A 6,482-nucleotide genomic window follows, 5' to 3' on the forward strand; every position below is an offset into this window, starting at 1 on the left:
TTATAGGTGGGTTCTGTGGGGAAGCTCCAGAATCTGGACTTCCATACAGGATACATATAGATACTCCAATACACTGAAGATAATGCTTCATGATTTAACTAATGAGATCCTATGGTATCACAAACAAGGAGAACCAGTAGAAAATAAAAGTTTATACACCAGAAAAACTGGATAATCAGGAAACAAAGGATGGAAACGGGAGGGCTTCCTGATGAGGAGATGATGAAATCTCTGCTAAATCTCCTACTTCTAGTTTGATGTTTCTGTTTTTGTTCTTTTAATAAAGTTTCTATCCATTTCAACCATTTTAGCACCTGCTGTGTGTCAGGCATTAGACACTGGAGATACAAACATAAATGACTGTTCTTGATCTCAGTCAGTTTGTAGTCTGCCATTTTTCATATTCAGGCATATCAGATTCAACACAATGAAAATAAAACTCCTTAGGATCCTATTGCAGTAGCCCTACCCCCGACACACACACCCAGTCTTACTAACATCAGTCAATGTCATCATGTATCCAGTTATTTGGGTCAAAATATTATGTTGGCCTTAATTCATTTCTCATTCAACAGCCAGGCCACTGTAATTATGGAAGTTCAAACCTCAAAGTTTTCAAAGTTAGATCTATACTTCTTACTGTGTGCTATCACAGACAACTGAGCACTACTGTCTGATAGACTATTACCAAATCCTCCTAACTGATCCAGCTCCATTATCACTCCTGTACAAGTGAGGGAGAACTTCCTACCACATATATCAAATATTATGTCCCTGCTGAAAACCTCTCAAAGTATTGACAATATGTTTTTAAAAATTCCAACTCCTGCCTGACCAGCCAGTGTCACAGTGGATAGAGCGTTGGACTGGGATGCGGAAGACCCAGGTTCAAGACCCCGAGCTTGAGCGAGGGCTCATCTGGTTTGAGCAATAGCTCACGAGCTTGAGCCCAAGGTTGCTGGCTTGAGCAAGGGGTTACTCAGTCTGCTGAGGGCCCGCAGTCAAGGCACGTATGAGAGGGCAATCAATGAACAATTAAGGTGTTGCAATGCACAATGAAAAACTAATGATTGATGCTTCTCATCTCTTCATTCCAGTCTGTCTGTCCCTGTCTATCCCTCTCTCTGACTCTCTCTCTGTCTCTGTAAAAAAAAATTCAACTCCTTTTGCCCATTTTTTGATTGTTTATCTCCCTGGTGTTGAGTTTTAGAAATTCTTTATAAATTTTGGTTATTAACCCTTTATCAGATGTATTGTTGAATATATTCTCCCATTGTGTAGTTTATCTTTTTAGTCTGTTCTTATTGTCTTTAGCTGTGGAAAATCTTTTTAGTTTGATATAGTCCCATTTGTTTATCCTGTTTTTTATTTCACTTGCCCATGGAGAAATGAATAGACACTTCTCCAAAGAGGACACACAGATGGCCAATAGGCATATGAAAAAATGCTCAACATCACTAATCATTAGAGAAATGCAAATTAAAACCACAATGAGATATCTCCTCACACCAGTCAGAATGGCGCTCATCAACAAAACAACACAGAATAAGTGCTGGCGAGGATGTGGAGAAAAGGGAACCCTCCTACACTGCTAGTGGAAATGCAGACTGGTGCGGCCACTGTGGAAAACAGTATGGAGATTCCTCAATAAATTAAAAATGGAACTACCTTTTGACCCAGCCATCCCACTTTTAGGAATATATCCCAAGAATACCACATCACTGATTCAAAAGAAGAAATGCACCCCCATGTTTATGGCAGCATTGTTCACAATAGCAAAGATCTGGAAACAGCCCAAGTGTCCATCAGTGGACAAGTGGATTAAAAAGCCATGGTACATATATACAATGAAATACTATGGGGCCCTGAAAAAGAAGGAAATCTTACCTTTCGCGACAACATGGATGGACCTAGAAACTATTATGTTAAGTGAAATAAGCCAGGCAGAAAAAGAAAAATATAATATGACCTCACTCATTTGAGGAATCCAATGAACAATGTGAACTGAGGAATGGAATTGAGACAGAGGAGGGATCAAAGGGACCAGAGGAAAAGAGAACAGAGGGAAAGAATATGATAGGATGGGATAAAGCTGAAGGGAAGGGAGGAGGATGCTATGGGGAGGGGGCAAGGGAGATGTTGAAGGAAATATGGGGGGAGGGGGATGCATTTGGGGCAACACTAGAATCTATGTAGACACAATAAATTAAAACCAATAAAAATAAAGAAATAAATACAATCTTAAAACCAAACAAAATAAATAAAATTTCAACTCCTGGTGCTGTCCGAGTAGCTCAGTTGGTATAAGTAACAAGAATCAACCAATGACTCATTTATTGAACAAAATATCAATTTTTCTTTCTTGCATGCATGCTCTCTCTCTCTCTCTCTTCCTCTCTTTCTCTAAAAATCAATAAGTACATATATATTTTTTTAAATCCCAACTACTTACCCTGGACTATAAGGCTCTATGTAAACTCCAGCCACTGTCTGACTTATTTCAAGAGAGGCCTCCTTCATAATCTTAACTAAAACAGCCACCCCTGCTATAGTTACACCCAACTACATCACCCTGTTTTGCCTTTATGGCACTTAGTTCTAAACATTCTGAGATATACGTGTCATCTTACTATAGTAGAATGTAAATTTCTTGAGAACTAGTACTCATCCCAGATTCTGGAATAAAGTAGTATGCCATGTTTGTCATCTCGCTGTCTCAGTGATAGCCACTACTGGCTGTTCGTTTTGATTGCTAAAGTTGCCTATACATGAGGCTGATTTCTGTTTTTAACATTTGCTTATTCTGTTTCTTAAACAAATTCAACTACCTGATTTGCTCAGCTTCAGACAACTTTCTCTTTATTTTCTTACTTGCCTGTTTTCCTTTCTACATTCTCTTTTCTTGCAATCAGACATAAGCAGACGTTTACCAGTGCATCCCATACCAATGGGCATCTTCTTCTCAATACAAGCGCTTCCTACTTGTTGTCTTAGAAGCAGATCCTACCAACAGTAACCTCAATTTAATAAAGTACCCTTGAGGCTCCCAATGAGCCAATGGAACACAACTCTAAAGCACTAGGAGTCTATAAAGCAGGGGCTATCTCCCTGGTCTCAGCAGGCAAATGATTACATGGGTAATATGATGGATGCATCAGGAGGTCTTTTATATATGAGAGACTCCAAAAAGAAATTTAACAGACCTCTGGGAGGCACACCCAAATAAGTAACTAAACTAGTTGGCTTCAGTTTGAAAGAGATTTATATGCTCTGCGAAAAAACACTGGAGTTATGTCAATCAAGTTCAAAATTCAAGAGTTAGCCAATGAACAGTCTGTCAAACCCAAGGTCTGGTACATGTTCAAGCTGATTATACTGACCAGGTCATTTTCTAGGCTCAGGGCCTGGGCAAGATGCCCAAATTTCTTTTTCCACGATAGCTCCAACTCTACAAGCTTCCCCTGGTAAGTGAGCAAATTAGTTGGAGAAAGGTTGTAGCTTTAGGAACAAGAGTTTCCTCTCCAATTACAAGGCTCATTCATTGATCTATTAGCTCAGATTAAACCATCTTCTCAAATTCTAGAGCTCCTATGAAGACAGTACAACTTTGCAACTCAGCTGTCCCTGAAAAGACTAGGACTACAGAGGATCCACAAGGACAGAAATACCAGCCCCATAATCTCAAGTAGTAACTGGTCTGATGCTTTAGTACCCATGTGGCTACCATGCCAGATTATTTCTCATGCCAGACTTGTCCAATTGTTCTGTTCAGTTATAACTAAATATAGAAACACAGAATTCAAAGTTCATAGGTAAGAGAATAGCATCATTCTTCAGGATCCTGCTTATTAAAGAGAGGGAACATGAAGAATACCCAAAACTCTAGTCATAAAATCTGGTAATCTATAAAGAAGTCATGGCTTTTTCATCATAAAACATGTGCTCCATGTGCATACACACATGAGCAAAATGGCAATGGACCAAATTATTAAGCCCAGAAAAAGGTGCATGAAGATGTAGGAGTCAGGGACCAAACCCAATGGACTGCTCAACCTCTAAATACAATATGTAGATCTGAGAATGGCTGGAGGTCAGTTACATTCACCTCATCACACGTATTTCCTGCTTATTTCCTCTGAACAGAAAATGAAATACTGCAGCCAGCCTTGTTGACACTAGCACTCACAGAAGGTACATGCTGTACATGTGGGCTGCTATACTGTAGTTCCCCAGGCTCAGAAAGATTTTTCCCCTGCCACTAGGAAGCACCCTGTAGACATTGGCCAGCAGGACCCTACATTATATTTCCCACTCCCATGCTTATTTCTCCTCTCTAAGCAATGTGACTGAGTAAACCTGTTTCCAATTCTACATGATGGTCTATTAAAGATAATTAGTAAATTTGTGGACCAAGGCTGAGTATAGCAGAAAATTTAAGTCACCTATTGATGGAAAGGCGCTATTAGGCATTGGGCAGTATCTCACAAGACCATCCCTATGAAACAGACTTCAGCTTTACTTTACTGAGCTTTTGGCATTCAGGTTCTTCAAGCTAATATTAATCTCACCAGTATTATCACAAGATCCAGCAATTATTTTTTCAGCTGTGTCACCAGACCTTTCTTTGTGTCCCATAGTGCCCTGTTTCTCATATTCATGATATATGTGCTTCATCTCTAGAAATATTTCAAACACAGAGACAAGGGAGTTGTTTCTAAGTTTTACATATCTGTACAACTGACCAAGTTCTCAGCAACTATTCCATAGCAAAAGGAAACCACCTTTTGGAAGTCAGACTGACCACATTTACTGACACTAACTTACAGCAGAGGTTGTTCCAGGACTTAACTAATAGTGAGTTTGACTTCTGTCATGTCACCAAGATCAGAATGTTACTCATTCTTTAGTTGCTCTTGATCCTTCACATGTGAAGGTCACAGGTCTTCATTAAACTATACCTCTGGGATACTTCCAGCCTTGCCAGCTTTCAACAAGGGCTTCCAGCTGACACTTCAGCTTATTCTATATATATATAGAATATTATATATATATATTATATATATATATAATTGATTTTAGAGAGAAAGTGAGAAAGAAAAAAACATCAATTTGTAGTTCCACTGATTTATGCATTCATTGGTTGATTCTTGTATGTTTCTTAACTGGGATCAAACCCACAACCTTGGCAATATTTAAACCAACTAAGCTACCCAGCCAGGGCTCTAGGCTAATTTTTACTGGACATCTAAGCAGTGCCTATACACCACTGCTCATGATTTATCTGCCAAGTATTTTCATGAAATTAAGTATGTCCTTGTCTACCTCTGTTTAATGTTCTTTTGTTGTTTTCTTTTTTTTTAGTGAAAGAGAGAGAGAGAGAGAGACAGGGAGAGAGAGAGATGAGAAGCATCAACTCGTCATTGTGGCACCTTAATTGTTCATTGATTGCTTTCTTATATGTGCCTTGACCTCAGGGCTCCAGCTGAGCAGTTACCTCTTAATCAAGCCAGCAACCTTGGGCTCCAAGCCATTGAACTTTGGGCTCAAGCCAGCAACCATGGGGTCATGTATATGATCCCACATTCAAGCTGGTGAACCCGTGCTCAAGCCGGTGACCTTGGGGTTTTGAGCCTGTGGCCACAGCATCCTAGGCCAACACTTTATCCACTGCACCACTGCCTGGTCACATCAATTGGGTCTTAAGAGTTCTAAAAATTCTAAGGGCAGGGGAAAAAGTACTATTATTAGTGCTTTGCAATGAGGAAACCCAAGGTAAAAGTTTTCCTTTGAGTCCTAACCATATTATAAAGGCAAGCTCATACATGAACAAAAGTTAAACTAGGGGAGTTATCAAGTTAACTGACTGATCCGATTAAAAGTCCAGAAAAAGCAAGGTCAGTCAGACTGGAACAGAACTAGATTTTTTAGTTATTCTACAGCAGCAAAATTTTCCACTAGAAACAGCTAAAGTAATAAAAAGTGGTAACTCCTGCTGCCAATTTGAGAAAGTCCTTTGTTACTGCTTCTCTTAGGATTTAATTAAAGAAAGCCCCATGTTATTAGATTAGTTTTGGCCAGTTGATTTCACAACCAAAGACAAATTACATTTGAGAGTCACTGACATTTAAGCATTATTAAAATTTGAGGCCATTTCTACTCTTAGAGATAAGCGAGCACACAAAAAATCATGGAGCATGAAGGGCAGTACTGCAGTATCTTAGGCTGGTTTAGATAAAGCCCAAGAACTTTCTTGGTTAGGGAAAATAAACCGAGAGGCTCATCCCAACTGAGTCACTTACTGGTTCTGTGTCTGTGGGCAACTACACATCCAAAGCTTCAGTTGTTTGAGTCATGAAATACAGATCTCTCTGAGCTGCTTGAAGATTAAATGAAAACAAAAGTGGAAAAGCTTTGTGAGCTACAGTGAACTGCAAAGTATAAAGTTATAATTGCTGACGGGCCAAAATTCTGATCCTTTTCAA

This window comes from Saccopteryx bilineata, chromosome X, assembly GCF_036850765.1.
Source record: "Saccopteryx bilineata isolate mSacBil1 chromosome X, mSacBil1_pri_phased_curated, whole genome shotgun sequence".
Lineage (NCBI taxonomy): Eukaryota > Metazoa > Chordata > Mammalia > Chiroptera > Emballonuridae > Saccopteryx > Saccopteryx bilineata.